At 40.8% G+C, this 15,782-nt stretch overlaps 2 long non-coding RNA genes and 1 other non-coding gene across 6 annotated transcripts in view; 1 reads left to right on the forward strand and 2 right to left on the reverse strand.

The window, feature by feature from the left end:
• LOC128330466 (uncharacterized) overlaps positions 1-9,020 on the reverse strand; it is an 86,630-nt gene extending 77,610 nt beyond the window's left edge. For 2 of the 3 annotated variants that reach the window (XR_008310109.1, XR_008310111.1), the window contains exons 1-3: positions 8,796-9,020; positions 7,606-7,795; positions 6,931-6,981 (exon numbers count right to left, since the gene is read on the reverse strand). This is a non-coding gene — a long non-coding RNA (uncharacterized LOC128330466). Of the gene's footprint in view, positions 1-6,930; positions 6,982-7,605; positions 7,796-7,993 lie in introns of all 3 variants that reach the window. The other variant, XR_008310110.1, reaches the window with a different exon arrangement.
• Positions 8,951-13,758, forward strand: LOC128330465 (uncharacterized). Of its 2 annotated transcripts, XR_008310108.1 has the most exons (5): positions 8,951-9,303; positions 10,156-10,349; positions 11,316-11,409; positions 11,519-11,783; positions 12,377-13,758. It is a non-coding gene; the product is annotated as an uncharacterized LOC128330465 (long non-coding RNA). The 2 variants fall into 2 exon arrangements; XR_008310107.1 differs by lacking the exon at positions 8,951-9,303 and having other exon boundaries at positions 9,390-10,349.
• TRNAN-GUU (transfer RNA asparagine (anticodon GUU)) lies at positions 13,097-13,170 on the reverse strand. The gene has a single exon. It is a non-coding gene; the product is annotated as a tRNA-Asn (tRNA).
• Positions 13,759-15,782: the final 2,024 nt, after the last annotated feature.

Genomic DNA, 15,782 nt, shown 5'->3' on the forward strand with positions numbered 1-15,782 from the left:
TATCTTCCTCTTTTCTAATAATTGACAATATACCCATTGATTTTAAGAGAACTGGATTGTTTCCTCAGTGATAATAGGGGAAAGCCCTCAATAAATATACAGTTTTTCGCTTAGACAGAAAAGCTGGCTCTATGGCTCAGACAGAGGTTCTCTGATACCATCTTGTTAAAATGGCTGCCATTTTCTTGAGAGCCCTGAACTGATTCTGAACAAATTATATGAGTGTATGCATGTGCGTGCGTGCATGTGCTCACACGCATGCATGCCTCCAAACAGGGATATTGATGATCCTAACTAGTGCCTAAGCAATATTCATGAATGTCCTGACACTCATGTCAGAACTAACTACTAAAATAATTGTTTTTACATACTTATGTAAAAAAGCTTGTGTATGTTTAAGCACCTAGGTTTTGTCTAGAATTCCTCCTACAAAACTCTTTAAAGTGGAGATTATGTAATGTCAGCACAATCATTTGTGTTTGCACCAAAAAAATGCATTTCAGCTTCAACCTGATGGGTTGTCAACATTCCATGTAAAAGTTGCAGGATTGCCATCTGGCTGTGGCGGTCACTCCATCAGAGACTGCTGAAATCATTAAGAATTTTATTAACACCTACTAGCCAGCTGAATCTGCTGTTCCACGTTCCTTACAAATTCTTCCATGAAAAATTTCCAACAGGCTGCAAAAGTCACTTTCTGACTGCTGCTTTTTAACTGGCCAGCTGGTATGTAACTTGCACAGCTCCCTTCTTTCCTGAAAACTGACCTACTCGTTTGTCTATTAATAAAACTTTACTGCAGCAAATCTTATCTTCTTTCCACATTAAATTCCTAATTACAACATTTTCAGCGGACCTTAGTCCAATGAAAGATAATATTGCTTTAACTACTCTGCCTCTTTTCATTTTAGGAACAGAAATGAGAAAAACATTCTGTCCCAAATTCTTAGCCCATGACGGTTATAAAGAAGAAATTATGATTAAAGACTAAAATAATAACATTTTGGTTAGACATGGGGCGAGGGCCAGGATAGAGACATTCATGCTCAGGATTTGCAAGCCATCATTCTTCAAAGCCAGCCTCATTGGGGAGGCCCCAGGTACAATTTCATGCACTGAAGGCTTAAGAGAAGCACAAGAAAATGAACAGCTAAAATAACAGGCCTCCCTTTAACCTTAGAATTTTAACGAAATCAGAATCCACAAAGCATATGATGCGTGATAGGGAATTAAGGAATAATAAATAAAAGGAACCGCCTTATACCTAGTCAGACTGGTCCAACTAGCTCAGTATCACTTACACAGATTGGCAGCAGAGGCACTCCCGGGATTCAGATTGGGGTCTTTCCCAGCTCTACCTGGAGATGCCAGGGACTGAGTCTGGGCATCTTCTGCATGCAGAGCAGGTGCTATACCACCAGTGCTTAAATTAATGGGGGCAGGTGGGTAATGAAATCCATAAGCCCTGGTCTGATTCCTCCCAGTTTTAGCCAACCTAAGTCTGCCTCTCTGTCCCTCCTGTGATTAAAGCATTGTCTGCCACTGAACAATGACCCCTCCCACAGTGTAGACACACACACACACTCCACAAAGTTTGCTGGGTTCTTCTGCAATCAGTTATAAGCAAAACTGCTGCCAATTTTGTGGGCAACATAGCTCAATAACAATAACAAACACCATGCCTACCATCGTGTAACTGCTTTATAAATATTCTCTCTCATACGTATTCAGTTACATTTAAGTACTTACAGTTCTGTACCTCATACTACAAATGGGCGAAATGGTTTCTCTAAATATCTTGGGGTAGATGGGTGTATCTACACACAATCTATTATCCATCCCCCAAAACAATAACAGCAGTAAAAATCAACTTGACTCTTTGTAGTGATCAGTCTCTGATCAGCCCCTCCTATCCCCTAAAGAGTAAACGGGAAGTGAACCCTGTCCTGACTGACAGGCTGGTGAACTCCAGAGATCAGCCAACCAACATACCAGGTCGGTGGGACCTAGAGAGCCATGAGGAGGAAAAGAAAGTTTCTTTGTTAGTTGAAGTTGCCTGGGAGTGCAGGGAGGAGAATGTGTGGCCATGAACTGTAGGAAAAATTCTCTGCAGGTCCGGGGAAAGCCAGGAGGGCAGGAAACTTGAATCTGCTACCATGGTTTGGGTGAGTTCAAGAAGGAAGCCAGGGCTTTGGGGTTTCTCAAAGTTAGTCTAAGGGAAAGTTTGTTTAAACAGACTGTGCATTAGACTTTCGTTTGCTTTTATGTGCTTTGCATATCCCTGAAACTGTTCTATTGTTGTTTACCTGTAATGCAACTAAGCTAAGCCTGCGCCCATCCAGCTAGAGCGTTGCAAAAGACTCTGTAAGCTTTTAAAGGTGCTTTTGTATTTTTCTTACATCAATGTTCTTTGTAAATGGGTAACCATGATTTTTAAAGTGTGCCACCTCTGCTTTTTGAAATATTTTTGTAACCTCCCAAGTATTCCTTTTACCTATAACTAAAAACTGAGAGCACCTCAGATGGAAGCTGTCTGTAGTATTTTGAATAAAGTTTTTTTCCCTTTGCATGCCTCTCTGAGTGGATTTTTAACTCAGAGAAAGGAGGCTTTTTCTCTGGTGCAACACATCTCATACATTCAGCAACTACCAGTTTTCTCACCATGTGTAAGCTTACATGTGGAAGGTTTTTGCATACTTTCCCAGTAAAAGCAGGAGAGTTTTCCTGGGATTTCCACCCAAGCCCAGGGGGAGATTTAAGCTCTGTTGATTATTGGGTGTTGGTGGCAGCCTAGATCCTACCAAGATTTCAGGAAAGATTGGGGAGAATTCATTGCTCGGAAAGCATAGAGGGGATGATTCAGCATTTTTCTTCCCCTCACCTTGGGCTTGCTCTGAGACAAATGCTTGTAATCGACTACACTCTTATATATTGGAATATCTGGCTTTGCCAATCTGCTCAGGCACATAAAAGCAGATGCAAAGAATCTGTTGAATCATGTTTAGACATTATGTTGAACATCTATACAACAAGTGTACAGTTTACACACACACAGTGATTCACACATGATGTTGACCACATGTTGAACACATGTACAGCAGTACACTTCCTATTTGTACCTGCATTTGTGGGGCCTTTACCCAGATTCACTTTTAAAATGAATATGGGTACAGTCATTCACACAAAAACATGTACTCATTCAAAATGTCAGAATAGGGCTAGTATTCTTTACCAAAATGTGTCTATTTTACAAGCACAGGAAAACATACTGCCAACCTTTCCTTAACTCACCTCAGCCAAGCTGTTCGGGGCACCCAACAAAATATTGCTCTGTAATGTCTCCAAACTGGGCTCACACTTCTCAATAAAAACTCTAAGAAATGAAAGTAACTCAGGAAAACCTCAACCAAGCAAAACAAACAAACTCAAAGAGAATGTGTAGCTTCAAACAGCTCCTTCTTAACTTAAAGTGCTACAAACACACATACACAAAGAGAGAAAGGCACAACTTTGTTATTCATATATCTAGTACCATCCATGTACATGACACTTTACAAAGAATGAGAAGACAGGTCCCTCTCCCAAGAGGCTTACAATTTAGGTATCAGCACAAGGGGGATAGCAGAGGAAGGGGAAGTAGGGTAAAAAGGGGAAGAATATGCCATTGTTGCAGTAAGGAACAGGATGAAGATGTTGGACAAAAGGTGTCATGGAAGAGGTAGGTATTATTAATTATTATCATTAATATTGCACTTTTCAAAAAAAAGGTTCGCAAAGTGTTTACATAGGGGGGGAAATAAGAAGAAAAGGTCTCCAAAGGCCTCACAATCTAAAAACACACAGGGTAGACACCACCATCAGCCACCGAAGGGATGCTGTTTTGGGGTTGGATAGGGTCAATTGCTCTCCCCCTGTATAATATAGAATCACCACTTTGCAAGGTGTCTCTCTGCCCAGTTAGCAGGGGTTTTACAGAAGGGTTTGAAGTATGTTATCCTTTCTTTAAAAAAAAAAAATCAATCATTATGATAATGCAAAATTCATTATTCAAAATTTTGAATTCGAGGTTAGTCAACTTGAAGGAAAATCTAGATCCCTCTTTCCCTTGTTTTAAATAAAAGTTGAACAACTTTCTGTTCCAGAAAGCATATAGTCCTGTGCATAACTGATTTTATGTGGGCTTTTATTTTAGATAGTTATTGTTTTGTATGTATTTTTGATCCCATTTTGCTTGTTAATTTATATTGTATATTTGTTCTTTTGTAAGCTGCTTTGTTATTTTAAATGAAAAGCAGAGCATAAAATGTAAATAATTGAATAAATAAAATAATAAATAAAATAGAGCTCAATACTTTGCCTCTGCTCAACTTTGCCTTCTCCCTCAACTTGTTTCTTGAAACAAAAGAGTATACCTGAACGCTGTGATTTAGCTTCACCATATTCTACCTGTTTTATTGCCACTACATTAAGGTGCCATTCTCAAAACATGATGTTCTCATCTTCATTTCAGTGAAACTACTTCTTAAATAAGAGACCATAGCTAGAACAGCACGGTTTTTCTTAAAGTAAGTAAATGCAGATATTAAACTCTTAAATATAGAAAGAAAACAATAAATGTTAATATTAGTTTCCACAATTTGTATTGTGGAAATACAATAAATAAAACAGTGAAATTAATCTGGGTCATGGTTAACAAGATTTTACATTTATTCCAAGGAATCTTGATTTTGCCTGAAATAAAAGCATTTTTAAATTAAATTTTCCTTAGCTGTTTGACCATTGTGTCTATCTCAGTCCTTTTCTGGCAAATATATAATGAAAATAATCCTTCTTCATTGGTCTTTTTAAAAAAATACAGTTTACTTCCTAAATACCTTGGACTCTCAGCAACAAATAACATCTCAGCAAACGTTTAACTTGACAACTTTTAAAAATGCAGGAACGCTGCGTTTCTACAGATTTCAAGAAGGCCTTCCCCACTGAACCTTAAAGCATTCCTAGTACTCAGCCAAGTCTTCTCCAGTCAAGCTCATGTTCTCTAGGTGACATCATAAGTTTGTTCTCCATGTACAAAGCACTGTTTGTGTCTTTATAATGAAATGTCAGATATCCCTGTAAGGTCAGAGTCAGTGTTTCCTTTTGCAGATAATCTTTTCTAGCCTCTGTGTTTATAGTCCCTACATTGTGCACTTTTCTCATCTTGTGGAACATAGGAACATACATAGGATCATAGGAAGCTGCCATATACTGAGTCAGACCATTGGTCCATCTAGCTCAGTATTGTCTACACAGACTGGCTGTGGCTTCTCCAAGGTTGCAGGCAGGAATCTTTCTCAGCCCTATCTTTGAGATTCCAGGAAGGGAACTTGGAACCTTCTGCTCTTCCGAGAGCAGCTCCATCCCCTTAAGGGGAATATCTTACAGTGCTCACACTTCAAGTCTCCCATTCATATGCAACTAGGGCGGACCATGCTTAGCTAAGGGGACAAGTCATGCTTGCTACCACAAGACCAGCTCTCCTCCCTTAAAAAATGTGTTGGACCACTGGGCTGGAGAATGCATGCATCAATCTCACTACCTCTCTCATGCTAAGCAAGCACTCTACCATTTGAGCTAATTCCCCCAGGCTTCACAAGTGTCTGTGAAGATGACACTTGTCATAGGCTAGAATGAAGTCTCATAAAGCAACTTGATGAGAGGACTGTAAACTTCCAAGTAACACATAACTCTTCTTCAGGCAGAACTGAATGTGAATCCTATGTAACCTGAAAGCTTGCATATACTTTTACCATCAGAAATTGGTCCACTCTGTAATTCTCAAGATTACAGTGACAGTGAGCAACATCCAGTCATGACTAAGCACCATTAAAATCAATGGAGCAAGTTTGTCATGACTAACTTAAGTCCCATTGACTGAACGCAGTCAATACTAACTTAGACTGGATGTTGCCTACTCTCAGTGCCTGAATGAACTCCATCAGACTTGGCTCACTATTCTGTTACCTAACTTATATAGTACAGCCTCCTTACATCCAGTACTGTCTCTAGCCACTTTCTTTTGCATTTTTCTGTAAGTCATTCTGCCAAGTTTATTCGCAGATGGCATGGATCCAAAGAAAGTAAAACAGTAACTAGCAAAACGAGAAAGAATTTGCACTGAGCAAGCCTTCCAAGCAATGTAACTTGTGGGCTTGTTGTCTCTGCCCCCACTGAGTACCCCTTCGTGATTTCTCTCTAATTAAACAAGATTTATTTTTATTTTTTATTTTTGCAATCTATAAAAGGTCTCTCCTCACATTATATATTAAGATCCATCAAAGGCTATCTAAATTCACTAAGTTGCACATTTAAAACATGTTCTTTCCTCCCATTATATTAAATACAGTAAAGCCAAATAGTTTTTTATTCAGTATTGGTCAGATAAAAATAAAAAATATTACTTTCAAACAGAAGTTATTTCAAATGACCCTGAAGAGAAAAATCCTGCTTAATATCTGAAGTGAATATCTACTCATATTCTTCAGTCAAGGCCTGATCCAGCTTTGGATGAAATCAATACCTGGCATTACACTGATGTTGACAGTACCTGAATCAGGCCTTAATGAAGATATTGTACTTGAATTAAATGGGGAAAAGCAAAAAAAAATCTCTTTATATTTGTTCATAATCAGCACAGAACTATGAGGAACCCATTCTACATTTTTAAATAGTTCTGATGTGGTGTAAACAAATAAATATTAACCAATAAAGAAATATGTTAAATAATAAATATGTAAAATTACCATAATTACCAGGCCTGTGGGATTTTCAGAACATTATCTTGATATTGGATTCATATGATAGAGACATACATTTTGGGCAGTATATAAATTTGTTAAATAAGTAAAATAAATAAATATTGTCAGGATTACTTATTAACAAAGTACATACATTATAGGCTGCAGTGTTCCTTCCAGTTCTTCACCTTATGCAAGCTGGATCCTGCAAAAAAAAGGTTGTGTTGTTGGAAACAGGATGGAGTAATGTTAACCACGTTTTCCTCCAATATCCATTTTGTTCCAAAGAAGCATTTGCCAGGGATTAAAATGTTCAAGATGCCTTATTGTCTGCATTCTTAGCAGCTAGTTGTTTTTTTTTAATGTTCCCAGACTTACAGACTTTTTCTTATGAATAAATATATAAAATATTATATTAAAATTATGTGACTGCATTTACTCACATTTATCTCTTCTTATTCTTGCCTACCTTACCTCTCTTAAATCTGTTGTGGAGTGGAACCCCCCCCATATCCTCAATTATTACCCATTGACCCCCACCCCACTTGTATAATATATTTTCTAAAGGCTTCCAAAAAAATTAGAGAAAAACTAAGTACTAAGGGTAGTTATTTTCAAGAACTTTATTTTTTGCTCACAAGGAAGCAAATTAATTTCACTGCAGCCAAGATCTTCCATTAATTACCTGGACTTACACCACAGACCCCCGGGGGTCCGTGGACCCAAAGTTAAGAACCCCTGATTTTGATTATAAATTCCTCATGGAAACATCTACATGAGATCTCCAGGTTCAGACCTGGAATGAGATGGGGATGAAATGGGGTTGTACCTCAATGACAGAACATCTGCTTTGCATGCAGAAGGTTGCAGATTCGCTCCCTGGCATCTCCAGGAAGGCCTGGGAAAGATTCCTGCCTGAAACCTTGGAGAACTGCTGACAGCCCATGTAGACAGTGCTGAGCAGGGCCTGATTCTGTATAAGGCAGCTTCCTATGTGGTACTTCTCTAAATACCAATTGCTGGATAGGGGGAGGTATAAACAGCAGGAGAAACCCGTTGAATTGGTCACTGTAGGAATAGGATGGCAGACTAGTTTAAGATGACTCGTCAGCCTGTGCTAGCAGGGCTCTTATATTCTTGGGGTGGGATGTGAGGAAAAAATCAGAATAAACATAAACACCAAAAGGACAGAAAGACAAGGAATAAAAAACAACAACCTGAAAATGCAAAAAACCTCACTTGGCAAGCGGAGGAAAACACCCCAAAGAAAGGTTCTTCAGTAGGCATCTACTGTGGCAGCTGAGAGACTAGGCTATATACACATATCATGTTGGGGACAGGGCAGAGGCGATCTTATGCCTGGATTTTGGGGCCAAAGTCCAGGGCCTCCACACCCCCTGGCCCCCCCCAATCCTCATTAGTCTCTCCTGAGTGGTGTGGTTTGTGCCCTTAATTTGCAGGGGGGCGGGCTCCAAAGGCCTTTAGGCCCAGGCTCCAAAATTATCTAGGCACACCTCTGAGACAGGGTTCCCGCCAAAAGTGACTTGAGGCAAAACTCTGGAAGATTCTGAATGAGATACAGCTAAGCGCAAGAATCCATAAGTGACTGTGACTGGCTGCACAGACAGAGATGACAATGAATTGCTCACACTTTTCTGCCACAGGACTGCTTGGCATAGAACAGCAGCCAAATCTCCCTAAGTGTCCTCCTTCCCGCTTTCAAATTTGAAAAGGGAAACCTAGGCATGAACAAAATATGCCTTGTGCTGAGAATATGCATGATCAGAATGCGATGTGCTGCTGGTGGTGAAAACCTTGTTAAAAAAATAAATAAAAATAAAATGGCTGATATAAAGACTAAGTTATTCAATAGGGCTCTAAAGGGCTACTTAATTTCAACAGCACTACTCAGGAGTAATTTAGTTTGGACGTCAGCCAACAAGAATAATCGTATTCTTCGAGTCAACACTACAGAAACGACTTCTTCCTTTCCCCCTTTTTGCAATAGGTTTCTTATACCCCACTCCTTTTTAATCAGGCGTGGATCAACCGAGGAAGGTGAGGTGCAGGTGGAGGATTAGGGGCTCATTCCAGACAAATGGGAGGCATCTCTCGATTGATTGTCCTTCCCCTGACCCCTCCCAGGGTGGTGGTGAATCCCCGTGCAATACGGGGCTCTGCAAGGAGCGGCGCTGCTGATCTCCCACTTTTACCCTCCTCTCCCCCTACGGCCTCCGTTTTCTAACTCGCCTCGCCCGTTTGAAGCCCTCCTAGTGCCCTCCGACGTCTCTTCTGGGCAGCCGCAAGTAGGCCAGGCTAATGGCTGCGCAGTTCTTGCAAGAAGGGAGGTCAGCAGAGGGAAGTTCCGCGGGGCAGGAGGTCTCCAGCCGAGGAGATTGGTCTGCGCGGCGGCGACGGCGCGCAAATTGTGCTTCACCTACAAGAGTTCCCATCAGAAAAGAATATTCCCCAAGGAAGCGCCTCGCTGACTTAGCATGGTTTTGAGCTACATCTCAAAACTACGTGTGTGTGTATAGATAAATATATTTCAACTAAGATATTTAGCTCTTCCGATTTTGCTTCATTTTAGGCACATTATGTTCATAGGTGGGGGGCACTGCGAGCATAGTTCAGAGATGACTAGATCCAGACGCGAATAACAGCCGGTCACTGGGCTTTGTGAGCCATAGAAGAACCAGATAGCAATAACGCGCGTTGCTGGCTAGAGGTGGCGGAATAAGAAGTAGTGGAGTCGGATTCTTTGCAAGGGAATCCTAGGCAGATACGAGAGGGAGAGAGATCTGGCAGTGAGGGAATTGCTGGAGGGGGACCTGAAGGTGGGCGCAGCCGTGGGAATCGCATTCACAGGAACAGATCGCACGCCATTCAGTGAATTCTGGTTTCTGTTCTTCCGTGCTTCAGTTGGTCGTCATGAAGCTCTCTTCATCCGCATTCATAGACTAGTCTCTCAATCTGTTGCTAATACGTTTTGGTGGAGATTTAACTCGCTTTCGCATAACTCTGGTTTTTCTACGGTGTCCTCTAGCCTAATTCTGAATGTAGGCAGGTATCAATACAAAGGTTGAATCATGCCGCATGCGTCAGAAGCCACATGCGAAGATCAGCTTTCCTCTGTTGCCAAGTTAAAAATAACGATCAGTGCAAATATATTTGGCTTTGGCTTCAACACTGCCCAATGTTGCTCCCCATGATTTAATTTTTTTTTATAGTGTTCAGGTTTTTACTACCACTCTGAAGGGGTTCTTCCCCGTTTCAAAACAGTTGGAAAGTAAAGAACTCGAGAAACATTCACATGAATTTTAAATGCGTTTTGAAAATGATTTTAATTAATATTAAATCTCTTTCTGTGTGCACACAGGGAGACATATATACACACTACCATGCCTCATACGTCATGCATCGAACTGAAGTAAACAATTTTGGAGCGATCCTGCCAAGCATTTTTAAGTCCCGTCGAAATCAGCCCGATATAAAAGCCTTTAACTTTGGTTGGATTGTCCCATATGTATCTTAACATTTTTCTTAAACAGTGAAGAGTTTGCAGTGCATAAGGTAAACATTGTACAGATCTCAAATGTCTTCTGTGATTTGGAGGAATTAAAAAAATAGACGGTTTAAAATTTTCAAACTGCATTCTTTCTTGTCTGAAAGCATATGGTTGAAATCCAGTACCATCAAAATCAGTGGAAATGTTTTTAAAACATTAGCTTCAGAGGAAAAAGTATTACAAGATACTCATAGGAAAGGAAGCTGTGTAGCCTGTACAGCTTCCTTTCCTGTGAGTATCTTGTAACCATTGATACTTTTTAAGAAGCTAGCTGTATATGGAATTTTGTGTTGATTAATGCAGTCCTTTATTATCTATTAATATAGTACTATATGAATCTAAGGGCACGATCCAGACTTAGTTAAGCACTTTTGAGTCCCTTTAATTCCAGTTAACCACACTCCTCAGTTATGCACTGCTAAGCCTCAAACACTGTGGCTGACATGAGGAGGAAAATTACTCAAAGTAGTCCCATTGAAATTAAAAAGACAAGTTAGGCAATGCCTAAATAGTCCCTCTGAAATTGTAGTCCCACAGAAGTCTAACTTGTCCTTTTTAATTTCAGTGATCCTGCTTTCAGTAATTTTGCTCATCACCTGAGGTAGTGAATCTTACTTTTGAGTAATTGCATAGAACTGCCCAGCACATCTCTCCCACAGAATCAACATGACTTAAAAGTGCTTAATTTGGGCTAGATCATGCCCTAAACTTTTAAAAGCTCTTGATTAGGTTTCTAGTGAGCCTTCTGTCACAATGACACTTGTCCTAATACTGCAATTCATATGAAAGAGCCACAAGGCAAGCACACCACTATTCAGGTGGTTATTTTAAAATATTATGTCTGTGATTGGATTTATGAGAAAAGCATGGCACGATCTGCCTTGATTTCTTGACATTTTCTAGAAACAGGTCTGAACTCATTTTCTGCACATAAAGTTTCCAGATGCTCTTTTCTCTTCTTTTTGAACTAGGTGGTGGAATTTAAAAAAAATAAAACCCACAAAGGAAGAAAAGAGAAAATAGTTGTTGGGTCAATATTTTTACTCCTGTTCTCCATCACACAAGGTTTTTGTACAATATTTACATTTTCCATAATATAGGAAATTAAGTTATAACCATTAAGAAGACGTTGTAACCTTTAAAACTATTGTGCTGCTTGTTTTTTTCTTTTAAGGGAACAAGACAGTAAGAAAGAGGAAGCGAAGCCTTGTAGAGGGAAACGGGGACTGTTTACTGTAAATTTTGTTGATAGCCTGAAGTGTTGCATAGCGACTTGGGCAATAACAGGCGCATTTGCAAAGGCTGAAAAGTGTGTCTGAATCAAATGCTCAGCGTTGTGTTGTAGGGTGGGATGGCACTCTCTGCCCCTCCCGCCGACCCCAAACTGAGATACAATATTAAAATGGATGAAGCAATAGACTGGATGAAGCAATAGAAAGGTGAGTTGATGAGGCTTAGGTTATTATTTCCATCTCACGACGAAACAGTGTAAAAAAACTGGTGTTTGAAAAACTGTGTGGAAAAATTAGGGCACTCTTTGCAGGACAGTTAGCAAAGGAAAGGAAAGCAGGGTGGGGGACATACTACGGGCCTGGACAGTAACTACAGCTTCGTTATACAAAGTGCAGTCGGTACCGGAATTGGAAAAAATGAAGCTGAAAGCGCATCTGGCTCCGCTTTCCTATCGATCCTCTTATATAAGAGTTCCTCCTCTTGGCAGCTCTTCTTGACCGCCGCCCCCCACTTGAAAATCTCCCAAATGTGTCTCCTGTGACACATTACGGCCACCGTAGAAATCTGCAGCTGATTATTTGTACCTGTGTAATGAGAATCAATTGGCCTTCGCGGAGGGACCGTAGAAGCTGGGGCGCAACAGAGCGACCCTACCGTAATGGCCTTTAATTCCGATCAATATGCCAATTATTATTAATGTCACTATGCATTTGAAGGCGGGCGGGGAGGTTTGGGGATTTTCTCCCGCTCTCTCAATTTACCCTCTTTCTTTGCTTCTCCTTTCCTGTTAAACACATAGAAAAGCAGCAAATGAATGCTTCGATGGCATTAAATCCCTCTACTCTCCCGCCTCATCAACCTGGTGGGATTTTCTGTTGCAAGGAATGCATGTGAGCTGGAAGGAAAGCAGCTGTGAACCAGTGTCTGTCCTGCTGCCTGCAAAACTGCTGTGGAGCTCAGGCAATGGAGGCATCTCTGGGTTGGAAGAATTATCCTAGATGCTGCTGCGGTGTGCAATACAAAGCAAGGAGGTGCAAGGAATCAGGGGTGGTGTTGTGCGTGTGTGGAGAGAGGTTGTGACAATGCATGCTCGAAAAAGCAAGATCGGAGAGCCGGAGTCCCCCCTTGTGGGCCCCCTCCTCGAAGGACTGCCTGGGGAAAAGCAGGCAAGTCACCGCTTCGAAAGCCAAAGGGAGCGAGTCAGCAATGGAAATCGTCGCTTGCTCCGCAGTTTAAGCCGCGAGGGGGATGGGGGTAGCTCCTTATAAATTTTCTCTGGGCCATGGGTGTTTGCAAGAAGAATTACTGGCCCTTTAAATGATTGCATACATTGCAGCGGGGCCTGCTGCGGTTACATTGCCTTTATCTCCTGCGCAGTTCCTCCGTCGTCTAATCCAAGCAGCCACATATACAGATATCTATCTGTGAAGCACGACTATAGTTCTCCGCAACGAAGGTTCTCATAAAATGAAAGATAACTTTCATTTTTAAAGAGACGCAGAATTAAAATAACGGAGACCGTCCCTGGGTGGGCTCGAACCACCAACCTTTCGGTTAACAGCCGAACGCGCTAACCGATTGCGCCACAGAGACACCTGCAAGAAACTGCCTGGAAAATCGCTTGATCTAATTCGTATAGCCCTGCAATTTCGCTCCCCCCCTTCCTGATGTAGAAGTCCTATGTATATATTCAAACAGGAATGTTGATTAATACGTCGCTACTACACATAAGAATTTTTATATTTGTTAAATATATTTTTATGTTTAAGAAGTCTGCTAAAAAAGCAAGGTATATTGCTTCTTAGGAATATTGGTGTTTGTCTACCTTCAGCAATTTTTATTTTTGTAGGCTGTTCTGGTTTATTTATTGTTGGTTATTTAACTGAGTTTATTGCTTTAATACAAATGGCTGTATTTTTATTTTGCTATTTCAACTGATTGTGAGCCACCCTGGGGGCCCTTGAAGGGTAGGTACAAATATCTAGATACATAAATAGGTACACGTGATGTGCAAGCTTTAAGGCAGCAATATACCTTTGCTTTGGAATTTTAAATGGCAATCCACCTCCTATTTACTCCAGAGGAACAATCATCTTTAATAAGAAGTGGGATTTCTTAGGAAAGGTTTGTGTAGGCTGCAGCCAAAGATACTGTCTACCATGAAGAGAAACTATTCATTTTTACAGTTTCAGGAGCATTTTATTTCCGGCACATTTGCTTTTGGTTATCTGCCCTTTCTGTTACTCCTGGATCCAATGTGCATTTTCTTTTCTTCTGGTCTGCATGCTTTGCATTATGCTGGGGTAACCAATCTGTCCCTTGGGATGTCAGGTGTGTGTGTGTGGGTTGCTTCATATGTTACAAGACAGAAAGCAGATGCAAATGTGCACTCCAGTGCTTCTAATGCCCTGTAAAAAGGGAAATTGTAGGGAAAAGGGAAATCTCTTCTTTGTAGGAATATGCATATGCTTCACACACATCTTGAACTTGCATGCCTACTTCGTGTATTTCCATTTTTGCACTTTACAAACAGTGGGAGAAGTACAAGTACATCACTTTTTGATGACCTTGGAATAAGAGAACGGATCTTGTGTTCCCTCTGGCCATCCCAGCTCTACCCTGGATTCCCTGTGTGGCCTCCCTTGAGCAAATCACCTTCTCTCATCTTCAGTTTCCCTTATGCCAGGCTCTGTCTGGCAACTGGATTCAACACAAAGTCAGTAGCAGCCTGCCGACCTTTTGGACATGCAATTTGAAGACTTCAAAGTGGTTCATATACATGATGTAGATCATTCCAGTGAATGGTAACCCTCCTTTCCTCTGCCCTCGCTTAGTTCTGCATCTTTAAATCTATCCAGCTGTTGCAGGAAGTATATGCATAGCTGCCTGGGAGAAAACAGGGTAAGGGGAAGACAGGTGAATTCTTCAAGGGCTGAGAGGTGGAGGAGGTGCAAGCTTTGTCTAGCATTTGGTAGAAGTGGTGGGGGTGGCTGGAACCAAGAGGCAGAATGCGGAGTCAGCACTGCTGACTCCCTTGTTATTAAAAAAAAGGGAGGGCCTGAGGAGTATGGCATGCAGGAAGCAGAACTAGAATGCAGCTCATGGATTTCAGGCAAACAGAGTGTGTTGGAAAACTGATGTGCACATCTGTGTGCATGCACAATTGTGTTCATGTGTATGGATAATTCCTTGTGCCAAGGATGAGTAGTTTTTAATTTACATGCTTGTTTTATTTAGACAACTAATCTGCCACTCTCCTGCTAGCTAGCACTCAAGGCAGCTTAATAATGAAATTAGAAAACAACACCACAGTGTTTAATTGCTGCTGGTGTATTATGGTGTGGCTTTTTATCCTGCTGCTTCTTTGCTTTACCAAAGCAAACAGCAACAGGATAATAAAAAAGACATAGATTATATAGGGTAAAGCACAGAGAGCGGTAATTAAATAATTCAGCTACTGGAAAATTGACTCCACCCAAATAGCACAAAATGAAAATTAATTTTACCAGAGAATTAATCACTGAATGAAAGCAGATGCAGCCCAAGTCAGTGGGGTGAGCCATCACCCCAGCCCTATGATATGCAAATCATGGCATGCATCATTCTCCCTATCCCCACCTATTTGGTTGTTTCCTTCATTTTTATAGTTCTCAGTTTTTAGCTTTTAAAATAACTTTACTTTTTTTTTTTAAGTTTCAGATTAAATTTTAATTGTCCTGAGTTCAAATCCCCATTCAGCCATGATACTTGCTGGGTGACTCTGGGCCAGTCACTTCTTTCTCAGCCTAACCTCCTTCACAAGGTTGTTGTGAGGATAAACTTTAGTACAGTTCTCTGGGCTCCTTGGAGGAGGAGTGGGATATAAAATGTAAATAATAATAATAATAACTTAACTTGTTTCATTTTATTAGTTTCTTATTTTACATTGAATCTGTTTTATTAATGTTGTGAATCGTCCTGAGCAACAGTGTACTGAAGGGGTGGGGTGTAAATATTATAAATAAATAAAGATAAGAAAGGATGTATGTCTGTGGAACCTGTATAGGGTCGATATCAGGGACGTAACAAGGCTGGAGTAGGCCCAGAGACAAAATTTTAAAATGGGCCCCTCGCTGATACATACAAACACATACACTTCACAATATATAGTCATGTGACTTGCCTCTGGGGGGCCCCTCAAGGCATGGGGGCCCCCAGGCAGCCGC

This window comes from Hemicordylus capensis, chromosome 6, assembly GCF_027244095.1.
Source record: "Hemicordylus capensis ecotype Gifberg chromosome 6, rHemCap1.1.pri, whole genome shotgun sequence".
Classification (NCBI taxonomy): domain Eukaryota; kingdom Metazoa; phylum Chordata; class Lepidosauria; order Squamata; family Cordylidae; genus Hemicordylus; species Hemicordylus capensis.